The sequence below is a fragment of the Gallus gallus genome, chromosome 4 (assembly GCF_016699485.2).
Source record: "Gallus gallus isolate bGalGal1 chromosome 4, bGalGal1.mat.broiler.GRCg7b, whole genome shotgun sequence".
In the NCBI taxonomy this organism is placed as follows: Eukaryota; Metazoa; Chordata; class Aves; order Galliformes; family Phasianidae; genus Gallus; species Gallus gallus.
This window is the reverse complement of record NC_052535.1, coordinates 2904901-2924489: the sequence shown is the minus strand read 5'-3', so window position 1 is coordinate 2924489 and position 19589 is coordinate 2904901. Positions and strand designations below refer to the sequence as shown.

Below are 19589 nucleotides of genomic sequence, written 5' to 3'. Positions count from 1 at the left end.
TCGTTTCTTGGTTATCTTCACTGTTACAGATTAAATACTCTCAGCGCGTGTAGCCAAGAGTTTGTGCTCCCTATGACAGCCTACTCGGTGCTCTTGTAGGATGGATGCCTTCAGCTCATCGGATGCGATGAGGAGCCAGAGCTCCAGGCACAGCCAAGAGCCCACTGCTTCACCCCTCTGCTCCTCCAAACAACACAGCCAAAAGACCCCATCGAGCAACAAAAGCAAAACAGACAACACAAACGTGGCTGTAAGTACCAAGCTCAGAGCTGGCACAGCGCTATATTGCATTACCTCAACAATTAAGCCCTGTCTGCTCCGCAGGAAACGGAGCCATCTGCTCCCAACCAAAAAGACACAGCCAACCAAAACATCATGCTATCATGCACTACTTTTTTTCATTTATTTTCTGATTGATCCATTATCAAAAAGGTCAAAAGGATTTCCAAAGGATAATCGCATGTGTCAGAAGTCTCCTGTTAGGTCCACAACATCTGAGCCCTCGGATAGCAAGAAGGAGAGGATGGCACTTACCAAGAAGTAGAACACTTGTATTAGTAAAGAATGTGAAGAACCTGTGACCATTATAACAAATACCTGACCAATAGGCTCACTGTTTTCCTTTCTTTTCTCCCCCTCCCTTTTCTTTTTTTTTTCCTCCTTTCTTTAATTACATCAGACAGGAAAGTGAGTCATTGCCTGGCCCCAATTCTTGGGCATTACCTGAAAATTTAGCTTCCAGCTGCGAGGTTTCAAGAAGAGGCTTTTAAAAAAGCACACATACACACACACACACAAAACAAACCCCCAGCTCCAAAGCCACAACCTGCCAGCTTCCTCGGGATGGTAAATATAATGACAACCAAAATAGACGTTTTTATGCCCAAAACTGCAACTGCAAAAGACAGAAGTTGGAGTGCAAAAGTGCTTTTCAGGCCAACAGGACCAGGTTGTCTGCATGTCAGGTGGGGATCTGGGAGAGCAGCCTCAGCATTGCTCCCATTTGCAGCAGCTGGGTTCAGCGTTGAGGCAGAGCTGGTTGCAAGGAGCTCACCCACAGCAGTGATGGAACCTGGCGCAAACATGCATCAGAATCGAAGAACTTTGTTTCAGGAAGTTTAATCCCTCTCTGTTTTTGCTTTACGTGCAGGTACAGTGCACAGAACTCATGCTGTGTTAGGATGCACTGAGACTTTGGGGCTACACAGGTCTTGGAGAGATCATGCCAAAGCTTGGCTCCCAAACTAGATGACAATTTCCTCTATCAAGCCTTGTTGCAGGGAGGGCAGAGCTGTCACAGGAGTAGAGGATGGCAAAGGAAAGCCTCCCTTTGTCTCTGGCATATCTGTGGTTCTGGAACAGAAAAGCAGCACCTGCAGGTTTGTAGGTGGCAGCCCCACACTGCAGGGGCAGCTTCCCACTCCACTTAATTCATTTTCTCATTCAGGTGGCAGTCATGCTCCCTAGGTGGCAAATAGCTGCCAGCATTCCCTTTGCTGGGGAAGGAAAAGGCATCGTGCCCCACAGCCAGCACAGATGTTCAGCAGCTCCAGGGTGAGGAGAAGCTGAAGTTACTCATGCAGGGCGTGCATGAAACTATCTATATTTGCAGAGGACCAGTGGCAGCCAGAATTAAAAGCACTCAGCTCTCTAAATATCCCCAAACCCAGCCCTATTGGTGCAACCTGCAATTACAGCCGAGCCCAAAATAGTGCTCAGGCAGTGCCAGCGCCGCTCTCCCTGCGGCACACCCCGGGTGGGTGACGGCATCGGGGACACGCTGCTCCCAGCCCGCTTCCTCCAGCACAGCCAGAACACAGCTCCTGCCCTCTTCCAAAATAGGAGTTCTATGGTCAGTTCAGTACGCCAGTGTATTTTCCTCTTCCTCTCTCGCTGTCTAAGAAAGCCTTTTAGGGAAGCACAGGATGCCCAAGGAGCTCAGAAGTTGATCCGGTTGGGTGACAAAGCACCTCTTGCACCAAGCAGCAGGCACCCATTCCCCAGTGAGGGACATATCCAGGGCAAGGAGCCCTTCCTTCATCATTGCCAGCAACCTGGGAGCACACAACACATCTAGAGGAATCTGACCACAACACACCCAAGATCTACCATTCTCCCACTAAAAGAGCAGTATCTCCTGCATGAGACCCGGTTGCACGGCTGTAGCAAGAGGATACAGTCTTAAGGTGAATACTTCCCCTCCCTGTCAGCTTGCCAACACCACCCGTGTGCAGGAGGGATGTGAAAGGACCATGCCACGATCACAAGATTTGCACAGGGGGAGGACAGCGGTGCTGTCAGGGTCAGCAAAACGCCCTTCAAGCACAGGGAGGTGCTGATGCTGACGCACAGGGACAGGATCCCTCCAGCGCATCATTGCGCAAAGCAAGGGCACGTCTCCTCCCCAGCTCCAGCTGCCAAGTTTCACTGTGAGGCCACTAAGTGTGTTTTGCCCTCCAGAGGTTACGGAGCAGGAGCTGCCAGCCAGGTGAGGCAGCACAGAGGGCAACCAGGAGTCAACTCATCAACTCGTCCCCTTCCTCACACCACCCTGGAAAACCTCCACCTGCTCCCCGACGCTTTGCTTTTCTGCCTCTCCAGAAGACTTTCTACTCCTCGTTAGTAATACCAAGAGATGCCATGTTAATAATGGAAACCGTACAAGATAATCAATGAATCCCAAGGTGAAGCACAAGTTCCCAAAAAGCACATTGTAGCAGCCCTAGGGTATAACATGGGAAGGGTTCTGCCTGCAGGCACCTCCAGCTCCTGCAGCAAAAAGCTGCTTGCTGCAGCACAGCCAGCCCCACCCTGCCATCCGGCCAGCTATAGGGGCCATGCCTGCCCTGTGCCCATACTGGTGCTGCAGGTCAGCTCTGAGATGAGAAAGCAGGAGGACAAGTCACAAGCAGCTCAAAAAGCCAAGGCAATTGAAACTTTTCAGCCTCCCCACAGCAGTACAGGCATACATCCTGCTTGTTTTATCTTAGCTCCTTGGTGTAACCAAGTGTTTTCAAGAGCATCCTCCTACTTCAAAAAGAGAGAGAGGATATAAGGAAAAAAGGTGACTAGGTGGAAGAGAAACCAGGAGACCTAAACAGCCTTTGCTAGCAAAAACACCACTTGTTGCAAGGCAGGGATTTAGAGAGCAAGGCTGATAACCAGCCAGCATCCCATTTTGTAGCTGGGATCAGTGACCATTTCTAAGCCACCACTCCCCTCCCATCCCCCATTCTGTGCACATTCTCCTTAAAGATAAGGAGTTTAATGAAGTCATGTACAGATGGATACAAGCACTCTCCCATGTGCTTTTTAACATACTTCGAGGTTTTATGCACTTCTTGCCTTCACCTTCCAAGGCTGATCAACTGCAAAGTACATTCCATCAATGTAAACATCTATGGAAGGCTTTCACAACAAAGGAACAAGCATTTGACCTTAGCTCCTCAATTTATCAGTCCCTTTAAAGAAGAAAAAAGAAATGCCTTTGCAGGATTTGCCCCCTTAAAAGCTTTCTGAGCCACTCTTTCAACAAGCCTGTCATCGGGAAGAAAGCAAGACATTAGTCAGGCTCATGCTTATTTAATAAAAACCTGCATATGTGGTAGAGTCTGAAAGTTTGTCTTTATTTTTAAAGTGCCTGCAAACCAGAGTCTGAATCTGCAGTGTAAAACAGACTCCAGGACTTGCCCAACCCATCCTGCGCTCCGGCAAAGCTCAGCGCAGCAATTAACTGAGTAGTTATTCCCAGCTTAAAGCAGGGAGCCATGCAGTCACCACAGAAGTCAGAAAGTATGCCCAGAACACCGTGCAAAGGATCTCTCATGTCTTGCTATTTCATAAGGAAATCAGAGGCTCCACTGATGTCAGCTCCAGGAAATGAGCCACAGGCAGATGATGCCGGAAGCAGGCTTTATATTTAGTCCTGAGTCACCCACTTTATTAAATTCTAAAGACAGAGGTGGGTGTGGAGAGGGGGTACATGTAGGGGAGAAAATAATATAACAATAAAGAACAAGCTATTCTCTTGAGATCATGGGCAAAGGGGAGTACAGGGCTTTGTTTTGTTTGTAAAGCGAGAACCTACAGACGGGCTGGGAACCCTTCCTGCACTGTCACTGCAGAAAGCTTTCATTGGATCTGCTGCATTTCACGGGCAGAAGCAAACAGCACAGGGCTGAGCTGGGTACCAGCAGTATGGGGCACTTCCCATCCTTCCTGCAGTGCCTTCTTCCAGCCAAAGCAGAGGCAGCTGAAAGGAACCTGGAGCAGAGAATATTTTGAAGCCAGTTTTGCACCTTCACCTAACCCAATGCAAAACACATCTTACATTAAGTCACTTCCAAGGCAAATGCTTTTCTCTGGGTGACTGCAATGGCACGAGGTGAAGGCAGATGAGGACTGAAGCAAGCAGAGAGCAGGGGATCTGGACACAGGGTAGAACTACACCCAAGCAGGGGAAGAAAGCAAGAAGCAGTGGGTTCGTGAGTTGGCACAAACACACTTCTGCATCTCTCACTTGAAATGCCAGGACTGTCCATTAGCCTGTATTTGGCTTAGGCATTCCTCTACTTGCCTAAGTCTAGAAGACTATTCACATTAAGTCACTGTCCAAGGATATAGTGCTTTACACTGGAATCATACCACTATAGAACACAAGTTACTGCTCACATAGTTGTTCTGTCCCATTATCTGGCAGTGCCCAATTGAGTCACATTTACAATTGAGACATATGGAAGGCCTACACGGACTGTATGCTCCTGGAATAAACTTCATGCTAATTTGCAAAATGTTCATCAAAACCTACATCTTGTATTGAACCACAGTACAAAGCACAGCACAGATTTGTATCTTCCTGCCTGTCTGCCTTAAGCCCTGTCACTTCTCACCACCAATGAGTGCTGTGCAGTCTGAGTGGCGGCAACATCTCCACAAACATTCCAGCAACCTCAGCTGGAGTTTTCCAAGGAGAAGACCCACCTAGCAAATACTAAAACACTGGTACAAAAGCCACCGACCCTACCTCACTTTGATTTGAAAGCCTACAGCAAACAAGAGCCATCTCCAGTGTCAAGTACAACCAGTGACTTGCCTACAGAAGCAGCCTATTAGATTAAATAGGTATAATCTTCAAAACAAGATTACAACAGCAAAAAGGATGTGGCTCTCAAAATAAATCTGTGGACTGTAGCAAGACTGGTAGTTATGCACAAGAGGTCAAGAACCACTTCATATCTTCCACCCATATGCAAGATGAGATTACTCCACCGCAGTCATCACAGCATTCTCAGTCCAGTAGGCATTTGACCAGTTGCTGACCACTGTCCATACCAGTTTGCTGCAGAATGATCTTGGTTGTTTATGAGGCTGTGGGAGACAGCCACTGGGTGGCTCTTCAGCCCCACACAACCCACAGGTAGGCGACTACCACTGTAAGGAAGGTTTTACCACTGGCGAGTCAAGGCAAAGACCGTGCAGTTAGAGCAGTCACGTGCCTGGCCCAGCCCTTCAGAACCTTTAAGGATTTGCTGGTATCTCACCCAGGCATCCTGCCAGATGCTGGAGGTAGCCAAGAGCCATAAGACATGAAGGTTTTGGCACATGACTCTTGGAGTTGTGCAAGTTGGCCTACAAACTGAGCTGCGTTGGACTAGTCTACGGTCTTATCTCAAGGGACTTTGAAGCTTTTCCTGGTATTCAGCTTTGGGGCTGGATTTGTTGGCTTCTCCCCCAGAACTGTTGCTTCCAAAGGCCCCAACAGAAAATCTCCTGTAGGATGGATTTACTGGAGAGGCCAATTCCAGCAGCCCTACATCCACTGCACTTTTATTCTGATGTGTGAAAAGATGAGAGCACTAGATTGGACTGCCACTGACTCATATGTTAAGTGCAATTTGTCACCCATAGCCTTCAGGTCCCTAGACTGCTATCTTCACCATATAGCTCATTATGCTGTTAATTAATAAGCTTCCTCATATTTTCCAGACCATAAAGAAAGCTACTAGCAGCAGGCTGATCTCTGCTGTGAAGCCATTCTTTGCTTTGACTGCTGATTTCTTGCACTCTAAGAGTGCAATTGCTCTAAGAGTCCATTGCTGCTACTGAGTATAATAACTTATGAATTGCTGTGGGGAAAAAAAAAACACACTCACATTTCCAAGTTTAATAAAAAAATAAATATATACATTTACAGATCCTACATGAAGCCAAGTCGAAGCAAGGCAGACCATTTCATAGAAGGCTCAATGCAACTGCAGCTCAGGCAGCAAGAGAAGCTGTAGCAGCAAGCAACAATATCACGAGGTACAACACAGATTAGACCAAAGAGATCCAAATGCTGACCCAGAGTATTATCTGGGAACATAACACATGAAACAGCAATGCACTAGAAGTGTACTACGCTACCAGGTGTTCAATGGACAAAATCTTAACAACTAAAGTGAATTATTGACTGGTGCCAGTCATAAAGATGCTTGCATAAGAGAGGGTTTCAAGGCCATTAGCACAGGGCTGAAGTGTTGAACCTCACTGCATTTAATGGCTTTCCAAGAACTTCTTATATAGACCTTCAGAAATCAGTGAATAAAGAGATCGACTAAAACAATAACCCAACAAAAGGTCATACACCCCTTGGAGAAGGCACAGGGAAGGAGGCATGCAAGGCTGTGCTATCAGCAATGGCTGTAACTGGGGGCTGCAGTAACCACCCGTCCAGGAGAGCAATGGTAACTCCCAAGAGCTTCTTAGCCAAGCAGAAGCAATGTACATTTCTCAAGTTTTCAATAAGTAGTCTGGCTACACTGCCTTTGCTAAAGCATTTGGTTTGTATTAAACAGTGGCAAGAGCCCAGCTGGAAATCAGCTCGACGAGAACATTACAAAGGGGGTGGGCAGCAGCGGGGCAGAGGCGAGATTGCTCCGGAATGTCCTATCTGTGTCCCCACGGAGAGCTTAGGCCTAACCTTGGCCAAACAGAGCAGAAAGGAACAGACTAAAGTTGAGGTCAGACATCCAGGACACTCACTCAAAACATTTTCAGCCCTTCGAAGGCCCAGTTTCCCCTCTCTCCTCTGAGGAGAGGTAGATTTTACCTTAACAAAGACCAAATCTGCTCATTATTTCCAAGCACACTAAGGAACTTGAAGGAGGTCGATGGAGAACAAATGGAAATACAGTTAGACGTGCATTCAGAAGTGTTACATCCACAGAAAGCACTCTTAAAAGCAAGACCAACCTTCTCCCTGCCTGTCTGCAACACCAGTCATAATGGGATAACTCTACATACACCTTATGTATTTCCCAAAATAAAGTCCTCTCAGTCTATTTTTGGAGGCAAAATGTTTTGTGCAGAATTCAGGAAGAAAAAGCTTAATTGTAATACTGCTTTTCAACTCACTTCCTTTGTTTCTGTGACCAGCTGGAGACGAGCACCTTGTTCTATGTTGGGTCAAGGAAATATTTAACTACAGGATTTATAGTGGTATATATATGTATATTCCACTGCAGCTCTGCAGCTGCCCAGCAGCCCTAGCAGAAGGCAAATGCTGTTTTAACTCAAAACAGCAACAGACTGTTAGAAGACTCCAGCATCAGCCTGCTCATTAGGGTCCTGCCACAGAGGCTCCAAGGCAGGAGAGCATCCAAGCCAATCCCTGGGACAAGACTCAGCATCCTGGAATCTCAAAACCACAGCCCTGCTCCAAACCCAAACAATGCTCTGCAGACCCTTCCCAGCTGATTATCAGAAGGAACGCAAGATTGGAACGGCAGCGTAAACAAGGACCTGGGATTTATGACCTTTCAGGTGTTGCTGAGCCACCCACCCAGCTGAAATGCTGCTTCCAGCTGCCAATCACAGGGATGGGTTGCTTGAGTTGAAGTCTCCACTTCGGCAGAGCTGTTCTGGAGACACTGAAAACTTTGGTGCTCACCCAGCAGCTTCACCTACCCCACAAGGAGGGAAGCAATTGGGACTTGTCCGACCACTGCACCAACACAAACAGCATCACTCCCAGCCCCTTTTCCTGCCACTGACAAGCCAGTATAACATGGGGCTCCCAGCACACACCAGCAGGAACACACCTCAACTTGTCAGCTCCTCAGTGCCAAGCTACAAAGGTATCTTAAAGTCAAAAGGGCATATAGAAAAGGAGGATTTTAGCTACAATTCCCCAACTCCAACAAGACAAGCACATAAGAATACACGGGTGGCACATAGGTGACAGCACAATTATTTCCCAGGCACCCCAGTGCACATCACCTTCCACCTAACCCAGGTAGGTGCGAGTTTGTTATCCATAGTCTTCAACTTCCATTTTAAATAGCTTTTGTGCACTCAGCTGTGGCAAGCCCTAAATCAATCCCAAACACACTGGCAAAATAAATAAATAAATAAATCAGTCCCACATGTCAAAATTTGAGAGCAGAATCACGTGCCTTCCTATTCCCCTTCTAGGATCAAAACACTTTTCATATGTTGATCTTTAAAGAAGGGAGAACAAAGGGGATCTTCCTTAAGCTTTGTTTCCTGCCGCCTCAATGAGACGCTGTAATTCCAGTAGGGATTCAAAGGACACCCCCACTGCCCTGCAAGTTGTTATGTTCCCCTAGCAGGACAGTCTCCCCATCACTTGGAGTCAAGGCAAGAGAAGAAGTTGTGCCCAGAAAAGCTGGCAGGAGCCACACAGCCGGACCTCAGAGTAAGGGGAGGATGAACTCCAGCACCCAGAGCCAAGCACACCATTGCACACCTGCAAAGCACAGCATCCCCCCGAACCACAGCCTCCCCAGCACCTGGCACTGGAAAAAAATAGCTACAGCAGTCACACTGCCTGTCTGAGGCACCCCACATCGTTATGTTTTCTTCCTTATGGTTTTTGCTTCCTTCTGCTTATTTTGCAATTGCTCCCGAATTGGCGTTCTGCAGGTTTTCCTTCTCCCGACTTGCTTCTGCAGCAGGCAACAAATCACATTGCCTCATAAAAGTTCCTGCATTTATATAATGTTTAAAAGCAGCCTTGCTAGCATTCTTTTCAACGAAAAAAAAAAAAGGGGGAATCAGTTCCCTTTAGCACAAAAACGTCTGTAGTAAAGAAATAACTGTAGGAGTCAGCTTTTCCACTTTAAGAAATAGAGAGGTGAACTAATAGACTCCTGACTCTCAGCTTAAGTAAAAACACCCGGCTGAATTAGGCGAAGGCTGAAGGCTCTGTCTCTAGACTTTAGGAGGAAAAAAGTCCTCCTGGTGCCCTTCCACAGTCAGCTTCACAACTGTTTACAAAGGTTTTATAAACGAGACAATATTTCCTCATCTTGAAGTTTTTTTCTGCAGTCTAGCCTAGATTAGAAGAACCAGAAACAGAACAGGCCAAGGCGGAGCCCACAGAAATGGAAGAGAAAAAGGCACTTCAGAGAGACGTTTGATCATCAAGGTCATGTAAACCATTCCAGGCCTGTGAAACATGCTAGTCAGAAATAGCTGTGAAACAGGCACCAGGCAGGGGCTCCCTGCTCTCCTCCCATCTCTGTTCCTCCCTCACGCTCCCCTGCTCCTTTTGTTCCCCCAGAACATCCATATAGGATGGAGGCTGCCCCGAGTCCCACATGGTGCCTCCGTCCCTGCAGAGCACTGGCTGGCACTGCTGAAGCAACTCACTGCCTCGTAAGCACGGCCAAGGACAATGGAAAACAACATAAAACAAGGCAAGAAGTAAACAGCTGAGGTTTAACTATGCAGTGAACTGATGCCCAAAGCAAGGAAAGCAATCCCAGAGCCAACCACTCCGACTTGCCTGAGCAGTCTTGGCTTTAGAACTTCACTTTTCTAATAGGCATAGGGCAGAATGAGATCACCATCCCAGACACTGATCGATCTCCTGCCCTTAGTGTTGGGTTTTTTTCAGTTGTTTAATTTTATAAGAGGACAGAAGACTGTGCAGCTCAGGTTCGGACAGACAGGACTGTGTGGGAAACAGCAGGACAGGAGCAGTCTCCAAGCCTTACAGCTCTCCTGGGCTGAGACTTACCTCAGTTGGCAGCCCAGTGCCAAAAGCACCCCCTAAAACATAGCTGCAGTTCTTGCTGGGCATCAAAACGCTGCTCACCAAGAATGCAGGATGATACAAGGCTCTGCTTTGGGGCGAGGGCTGCTACCTCCCAAAGAATGCACAGCACAGATACAATTTCTCACCAGGCTCTCTGCCAAGCTCACAGAACCAGGTAGCACAGCACCTCCCCAGCCAGGATCCCTTTCCAGCCCCAGACCTCCTCTTAGAGACCAGGGGTCCTCCTAAGGGTCATCCCATCCAACTAACCCTCTCCACTAATAACGGTGAACCAGGGGTTTCCTCCAGGCTACTGGACTGCAGAGCCCATGGTTGCCAGCCTACACTTCCCAACTCTCAGTTCCTGCCAAGAAGCACGGCTAAAAACTGTACTCCATCTCTGCAATAACTGCATGGGTAGGGGTCACTTCTGGCTGATAGGGGTCACCCCTACACCTTCCGGCGCATTAGCAGCAGATTTTCTAAGGCATTTTGCAGCTGAATGGCTTCCCAGGGCTGCCAGCATCCCAGGAGCCAAGACATGAACGTGTTGTGCACAGCCTTTCTTTTCAGCAGGCTGAAAGCTATTTTCAATCCAAGCCCATGGAGGGTGGGGCTCAGTGTCCAACCAGGCCAAAAAGCCACTACAATCCACGAGACCAATGCCTGGCAACCTTTGCTTGCAGGCTGATGTCTGTTCTATTTTGGGGATAGGAGAAATTCAGAATAAAAAGATATATAAATTAAAAAACAAAGGCGGCTATGAGAAGTGAATAGAGGGAAGGGCCAGATTTATCCTGTGTATTTTGGTCTAAAGAACAAGGCTCAAAAGACCATGAATCAGAATTGCTTTATTTTCTATTTCCAGACACAGCTTACAAGGTATCGTTTATATCATGGGCTGAAAACAGAAGAGTGCAGCCCCAAGATGTTTTGTACAGGAGGAAGATTCAAACTATGGCTCCTTGCACAACAGTGAGACCCTTGGGAGGATGAGGCAGGGAAGCAGCCATCAGCCATAGACATAAGACCAGGATCCCAAGCAAGGAGCTTTCCTCTCTGACACCACTGCAACAAACATCTGTTGGGGCTCCTTGTTCTTTTCTGATGCTGGGATTGCAAGAAAAGGACAAAGAGTCGCCAAAGTGACCCAATGATTGGAAATTAAGAGAAGTTTTGCATATTTGTGGTAATGGCCAGCAGGCAACCCGCCATGGGCAGAGATGGTTCATATGCTCTCAGTACCTACAAGAGTCAGATCACACAGTCTTCCTACATAAATGGACCTCTAGGTTCTGCTTATTACAAACAACACCCCAACAACTCCTTAAGACAAAAGCATTCAACCCAACCTGACACAATCATTTCTTTCTACCACGTTACCTCCACCTTCATTACAGCACAGTTTGTCTAAAACAGGGTACATACAGCTTCTCTTACTGCTTTCAGATGCTCCTTTAACATCCATCCACAAACTGCAGAACACTGACAACAGCATCTCCAGAGTTCCTTCTCTGCCTGACCAGAGCTGGATTATTAACATCATTACAGAAGTCTGCAATTACTTCCCTTGGCAGAATGCAAAAAAAGGGCAGAAGAGAAAAGAAAGTACACTGGGCTAAGTGCATCTCCATTATTTTCCCCGTTTAGCTATCCTCTTTAATTGCACTCATAATCCAGCTCTGCTGGAGAAGTGAATATTCAGTGAAATAATGACCATCTGTGAGCTGTCAGACTAATGAGAAGCAGAACAAAGCTGAGGACCAGCACCGATGTACCCCAAGCACCACTGGCATCTCAGTCGCTGGTCTCCAAGGAAAAAAAAGTAAACATCTACACAAAGCTGTGAAGTTCAACCTGAGATTTCATTAGTGAAGCAGTATGAGGGGTCCCTAGTTATCTCTTAACACCAGGTAATGTTCACAATCAGCATCCCCTCTTCCCACCTTGTTCCACCCACGAAGGACAGCACCTGCTACCTGCTCTCCCGCTTCCCATCACAGCAAGCCACTTTCAGCTTTAAAAGAAACAAACAAACAAACCAGCTTACTCCAAAACATCCGAAATCAGCCTTCCAGCAGAGACACTACACTTTATCTTCTGAAAGTCACAGCAACAGCCTCTCTTCACAGCTATGCAGCAGGGACTCCCAGGAGCATCTGTGAGCTGTCAGTCTTTTGACAGGAACAAAAACCTACTGAAGAGGCAGGGAAAACAGCTGTAAGCATTTCAAAGGAGGAAATGAGACAAGGAGACTGCTTATAAGCATCTGGCCCATATGGATTGACATGAGCAAGCAGCCGCAGCCCTGACCAGAGCTTCCCATCTCAGACAGTTGTCCTGCTCCCCACATCCTCAGCTGTGCATCAAACCAGTAATTATTTTATTTATGTCAGTAATGCTGAGGCCACCGTGCCCTGTGGGACAGCCGTGGTGGTGCAAGAGTGTGTTGCATCCCACCTGGGCACAGCCCCAGCAGCCAGCCTGCCTGGGACGCTGCATTTCCACAGGCAGCCGCCATCCTCGTGACTCCCAGCTGCTGAAAGCCAGAGATAAACTAACAGGAGTCAACCAGCAACACATGCAAAAAGGGAAAGAACAGCTCTTTGCTGATAGTAACCCCACTGAGGGCACGTGGGCCTGTGCATCCTGATGTCACTCACAAACCCAGTGACAAAGAGAGGGCTGAGTAGGCTGGACCCACAAAGCACTGACCTGGCCCATTAGTTGTTAGGGGAGCACACCCGATCTAATTCTTCCCAGCGGGCCAGACAGGACTTGCTTGTCATTCTTCACATTTTTAATCTGCGACCAAAAAAGCCAGCAGCTGTCAAGCTGCCAGGATGCCCCAGCACCCTGCCCAGCCTGGGCGCACCACGCTGGGAGCAGCCCCTGCCCTCTGCACAAAGTGCTTTGACACCTCAGCACTGAGCAGCCTGGGGTTGGCAGAGCACACGCTGGCACGTCCTGCTCTCCCAGCCTTTGAAGCAGAGATTTCTGCCTCCTTGCTCTGTTGCTTCTTGCTCAGAGAAGAGGGTTTGCCGTGTGTACAGCTGACAGATCACAGAGCTCACCAACCCCATTACACCCAGCGCCAGAATGTATCTCAGACACACAGCCAGTGGTGCCTGCTGCCCAGCACTGGGCCCTGCAGCCATACACTGGCCCAAGTCCTACCCTGGGGCTGCCATCAAAGCCATTCCTTGTCAGGAAGGTGGGCATCAGGCACACAGGGCTGCAAAGTGCCCATCCTGGGGTTTGTGATGGGGCCCAACCATCCCTGACAGACAGGATTCCCTGACCCCACGCTGGAAGCAGCAATGCTATAAAGTCTTATGCTGTTTGCTGCTAAAGCAGAGAAAACAAAACCTGGTAGAAATGAGTTTTGTGAAGGAGCTGAGCAACACAGCAAGATCCCCTGCACTGATGTAAAGGAGGGGGCACGTAGGATTGATCCCCCCAGGCATGGCATCAGCCTTGCTGTACCATCTGACTACGCCGGGACAGGGCTGGGTATCTGCAGGGCTGCACAAGCCAACACTGCAGGCTAAGACTAAAGCTATGCTAAATGCTGGCATGCATAAGCACAACCCAGCCCTTATCCCAAAGCATCCCAACACACCCCCAAGGAAGCCAACAGCAGGGGCACCTTCATTAAGTCCCTTGCAACCCAATAAGCTCGAGAGAAACAGCGCATCCAGCTGAACAAAACCCAAACGTGTGCAGCAGAGGACACAACAGTGGCACATTGATGGGCAGCAGTCACAGGGCTGGCAGTGATCACAGCCACTCGCTGTCAGCTGAGCTGCTCTGCTTGGAGCCATCAGCACCTCTCAGCCACACCACCCAGAACCCTGGTGTCAGATCACTGCTCAGCTGCCTTCAGTCCTGAGATCACACCTCTCACTTTCCCACCTGTTCCCATAACAGTTGTGAGGACAGCAGGTGCCTCTGGGCTGGAAGGGGCCTTAAGGATGCAGGCAGGGAATGCTGGCAGTGTGTTACAGCCTGAGCAAATCTCAGGGACTGTTGGAGGGGACAGAAGTCCTCACTCACACCCAACCACCAGCACTGCATGCTGAGCTCAGCCACAGCTGCTTGTGCAATGCTCCAACTCCCCAAGGGTCAACGGGAACGTATGTGCAAAGATGTCAACAACAGATGCTTATCTAAGGGATGGGGAGGAGCATAACAAGGTGATATTGTGTCATTCATTACAGTAACCCAATTAAGAAAAAAAAAAGCATTATTTCATACACCCTTGCATCATGCTCAGCACAAAACTAAGACCAACTCTTTTTAATCTGCTTATGAACTAAAGTTTAACGAACTTCTCCCAACATTAGCTTTACCCAGCTTTATCTTTGACATGAAGCCAGGAGCATCTGCCACCAGATTTACATTTGGCTTTTTGATGTCATTAGCAGCTTTATGGACATGGAGCTCACGGAGCAGTTAAACACACACACAGAGCACATCTCAGAAGCAACAGTACCCAGTACACAGAGGTTAGCAGTCAGCTCATAAACACTAACGCCTCGTATTGCCGCTGCTCCCAGGGTGGCAAGGAACTTCTGCCTTGTAACCAATAAGTTACAAATTAATCCTTGTGATTGCACCATGGGGTTGACAGCCCGTCAGTCACATGCTCAGACAGCGGGCACTGAGTGCAGCCAGCAACATCTGCCTTCCCATGAAACAAATTGCAATGGCCCCCATCTGCAAACCTCAAGGTAACAACGTAGCACAGGGAGTCAAACCCACCTCCAAGGGAGAAAGCCAAGCCAACAGGTCTACCTCTACAGGGGGACCGAGCTCCCTGCAGGACTCTGGCCTACAGCATTCAGCATTTGAAGGAGAGAGATGCAAAATGTTGTAACTTAAAAAAAAAAAACATCTGAAAAATGTGCTGTGAAACACAGAAGTATGCAGAGCGTGTGTGTGGTTTTGCTGAGCACACAGCCTCCTTGTGCTGCCCCCCACCCATCGCTCAGTGCTGTGGAAAACAGGTTACCAAGGACACAGGTGGGGGCAGCTTGACCAGGTTAGCTTCTACCATCTGACACATAACCACCAAAACCACCTGAAGGCCAAACAGGGCTGTGCTAAGCGACAGGCGGCACTCACTACTGATCACTACCACCAACTTTAATATAGAAGCGGATTAAAATACCCATACAGGTATAGAAACATCACAGGCACACCCTCCCCTCCCTCAGCCCACTGCCAACCACGTACAAAGAAAAGCACTTCTCTTTCCCCAGTGCATAAAGCCAACCACGTTAGCAAGAAAATGCAACCGATGCACTGATGCTCCAAGAAGCAGAGCATTTGCAGTTCTACTACATAAGTTTTAGCACTATACACTTAGATCACTGGCAGCTGAGCACAATTACTGTCTCTAATGCTCTTTTCGACCGGTCATTAAAAGCACCACTCTCCTTTGCTTCTCATTTCTCTACAGCAAGTTAAGCTGCTGCACGAGGGCCAAGAAAACACAGGAAAAAGTTTGGATGTAGCATCAAACCCACTGAATGAGGCTGCAGTTCCTCCACTCACCGTCTTAATCTCACGACAATTGAAACCCGGAGCTCAGGAGGCAGTCAGGGAACCCCGGGGGATGGGGGTCCTCTGCCTTTATCCCAAACCTGAGCATCCATCAGACAAATACCAAATGAAGTCTTCAGTCCCCACAGCGAAGCTAATCCAGACAAAAGCAGCAAATAGGTTTCTGGAGATCCGGGCATTCTTTAATCTGGGTGGATATTTGCCTACTTTATAGGAGGGGTGACTTTGTCTGATTAGCTTTGATAAGAGAACAAAGACCCCGGCTAAGCACGGCTCTTTATATCTAGTACTGAATAACCGAATGTTATAATCATGTTATGATCTCTCCACCAGACAAAGGATGGGTGATTCGTCTTTCACAAGCAAAGAATTCTTCCGAAGGAGCTCGGTTACAACCGGGCAACATCCTCAAATTGTTCAACTCCTGGCAAGATTAACGGGCTGCGATAAGAGCAGCGCCGCAAAGAAAGACTTCTCTTCGCAAATTACCCTCAAAGACGTCCTTTTAAAAGCATTCCAACACAAACCAGCCATCTGAAGTCCTCTACGCACACCCCACGGTGCCCCCGGGGCTGAAATGAGCGGAATATTGCACCCAGGGGATGGGCCTCGTGTCGGCTAATCCCCTGCACGGCTGCTGCCAGACTACCGGCAGCTCCCCTTTGAACAAGATGCCTTTTCAAAACAGATTGAATTTCTATACATCATTATGCACAGCACTAACATATGTTGATCTCGGCAACTATTCCCTCTTTATATCCAGGTTCCAGCTGTTGTCTTTTAAGTGACTCCGTAAGTCTCCCAGGCACGAAGGAGGTTTTCTTCTCAAGTTACCGGGCTCACTTGAGGAGTCACGAGTGTTACCCGCTGCACCACGGCTCCAAATCCTCGTGCTAAAGCGATTCATCTGAGATATCTATTATCTCTTATAGTCTCTTCCACAGACTGACCAAAAACAGGAAGCCCAGCTCCAGTTTGCACACACATTCCTCTGGGATTGTGTAACAGCAATAACAAGCCCGAGGCTGATTCAATGGCATTTGCTCGGAGCTATGTAACAGCCCTCCTGAAAAGAGCAAAACGAGCCCAAGTGATGCTCTGCTCGAAGGCGGGGATGCTCCTGCATAGCAAACGCGTGCAGCCTCTGCCAGGGAAGCACCACCACTAACTGGAAGCCGAATTCCCCTCCATGCGTCTCCACTATTTTCACTCAGATTACAACTTCAAAGTCGCTCTGTTACTCCGGAGGACGCGTCACCTCTGTGAGCGCCAGGGTTTGATGCTACCTCCTACCGGGGCTCTCCAGCCTTCCCTGTGCCAAAGAAAGCCCAAAGCCTCCCCCTCTCTGAAAGCCCCCACCGCTCCCCTTCCCTTCGCAGCCTCCCAACAAGCAGCCATTGTTCGGGGGAGCGCGGGGACGTTTCCTCTCCCGGCCCCAATTAGAAACGTACAAAAATAAACCCGCACGCTCGCCCCACGACTTCGCTTTATCCCACCCCCTTCAGCGGCTCCGCTTTCCTCGCTCTTTCTGCCGTCGGCCACGTTCCTCTGCACAAAAGACCAAAGTGAAGCGCAGTCCCCGTTCCAGTGCCTCCCTGCGGGATCCCACAGCCGCAGCTCGGCTCCCCGCAGCCGGCCGCTGCTTTCCCAGCTCTCACAAACCCGAAGTTCAGCACGAGTTGCGCTCCGGCTGTTTACCGGCCCGGGGTGGGGAGCATTTTCCACGGGGTTCGATCACCCAAAGCCCCTTTCACGGCCGCAGCGGACCCGGAACGCCCCATCGTGCCCGGGAACGCGCCGGGACCACTCACCGGCCGCGGGGGGAGACGAGCAGGGCCGGGCCGAACCTCGCGGAGCCTCCGCGGCCGCTGGAAGGATGCTCGGCCCGGAACGAGTGCCTGGCAACTTTTTGCCCCAAGTTAGAGCCGCCCTGGGGAGAACTCCCAGCAGCACTCACCGCCCGTACGCCGAGCCGAGCCGAGCTGTGCTGTGCAGTGCTTTGCCGTGCCGTCCTGCCCCGTGCCGTGCCGTGCCGTGCCGTGCCGTGCCGTGCCCCAGCCCCGCTGCCCGCGCTCAATGTGCCCCAGCCCCATCGCCCCTCCGGATTGGGCCCCGGAGGCCGCACATCACAGAGGCCCGGCGCGGCGATTAGGCGGCGGCGGAGTCACTCAGGGCGGGGAGGAGCCGGTCGGTCCGGAGCACCGCCTGCCTTGCTTTGCTTTGCTTTGCTTTGCTTTTCCTTGCCTTGCCTTGCCTTGCCTTGCCTTGCCTTGCCTTGCCTTGCCTTGCCTTGCCTTGCCTTGCCTTGCCTTGCCTTGCCTTGCCTTGCCTTGCCTTGCCTTGCCTTGCTTTGCTTTGCTTTGCTTTGCCTTGTCTTGCCTTCCCTTGCCTTCCCTTGCCTTGCCCTGCCCTGCTCCACATGGCCCACGCTTCCCCACTGCTCCACAAGCATCCCCGCTCCGTGGATGCCAGCTGCCATGCACACGTTGCTCGGGTCCTTCAAGCTTTCCTCGTTCTTCCCTTGTGTACATTTCTCCTTCCCTACTGGCTGCCATCCCTTCTGTCCTACAAGCATCCCCGGGTATGCATTCCTCCTCCCGGCTCAGGGCTCCTCCTGCAGTCTTACCTTCTCCACCCTGAGCTGAGGATGCCCAGGTGGAGCTGATGCAGGTGGGCACAGTGGGGGGGGGGGCTTCCAAGAGACCCCCCTGACAGTGGGGTGTGCAGGTGTCTGTATCCTTGCACTCCGTGCTCTGTACTCCTGCACATAGAGCATTGCTGTGGCCCTTCCCTGCTTCCAGCCATCCGATTTGGGATACGTGGCCTCATACCTGGCCTCATTTCTGTGTTTGCTGCACAGATATTCACAGTGAAAAGTGCTGGAAGGGCTCAGGAAGCCAAGGGCCCTAGGGATGCTCCTGCACAGAAGTGATGAAGAGCAGAAGTTAATTCAAAAGGAAAGCCTTGAACTAAGAAAGAAAAACAAATTCTGCTCTAGGAGGAAGGAGGTGAACAGAAAGAAGGGGTCTGGAGCTGCAGCACAGAGCTGGGCTGGAAAGCTCTGTCCCCAGTAAGGGACCTCACACCTCCCAGCACCACGAGCCACCAGCACAACACTGCCACCCCCAGCAGCACAAAACACGGGCTGAGGCCTGAATGCTGCCTTCTGCTTTTGGGAGAAGGGAGCTGTGCTCTCAGGGACACACGGCCTTTTTCAGGTCAGAAAGATAAGCCGTGTCTGTGCCCGGAGGTGAGAACAGAGCAAAGTAATAAATTCAGGTGTAAACAGGAGCGTGAATGTGAGGTGTTAGGCCTTCTACGGAGCAATAGCACGTGTCCCATTTCTTTGTGCTTAACTATTTTCCACCACGGTGAGAAAATTGAACTTGCAGAACGGCGACGGTTACCTAACAAACTATAATTAGACGTGGCCCACAGCAGCGGCAGATCATTCTCATTCTTCTATTTAAAAATTAAATAAATGTAGGACAGATTTAGCTAGGACTGGCCAGCAGGATGCACCGGGATGAATATTTATGCACGTACCCAATGTTAGAGGTGCACATTTCCAGATCAGAAATGTACGGTCACAAATTATATGGCTTTGCATGAATTATTTACAGTAAGTCTGCCGGTCCGGTCATGACAGAATGAAGAAAATCACATCTCATTGTCAAAACCATCAGGAAAAACCATTTTGCAGCTAATTTTCTGAGGCTACGAAATGAAAGGATCTGGCAGAGTGGTTCCACATGATGGGAACAACACGGCTCACAGTGGGAGGTTCCTCATCCCATTAGCTGGAGCAGCTCCCGAGGAGAATCAGACTCCCATCCTTTTATTCTCCTCTTACAGCTGAGTTTCCCATTGGATGTCAGAAACGTTTACATATTCATCAGTTTATCGGAGCAGCTCTCTGGAGATAGCAATAGTAATTTTATAGCCATCTATATTTTACATGCTATGGTGGGAGTCCTGT

General features: G+C 49.4%; 1 protein-coding gene across 22 annotated transcripts in view; it reads right to left on the bottom strand.

Annotated features, from left to right (window-relative positions):
* The window catches only part of PLS3 (plastin 3), a 44486-nt gene extending 26832 nt beyond the window's left edge, over positions 1–17654 (bottom strand). For 2 of the 22 annotated variants that reach the window (XM_040698793.2, XM_040698797.2), the window contains exons 1-2: positions 17422–17654; positions 12093–12239 (exon numbers count right to left, since the gene is read on the bottom strand). The gene's annotated coding sequence lies outside the window, so the exon portion shown is untranslated. Of the gene's footprint in view, positions 1–294; positions 12240–15601; positions 15795–16334; positions 16558–17421 lie in introns of those variants that run through there. The other 20 variants (XM_046939980.1, XM_040698796.2, XM_015278233.4 and 17 more) reach the window with 11 other exon arrangements.
* Between the last annotated feature and the right edge of the window lie 1935 nt (positions 17655–19589).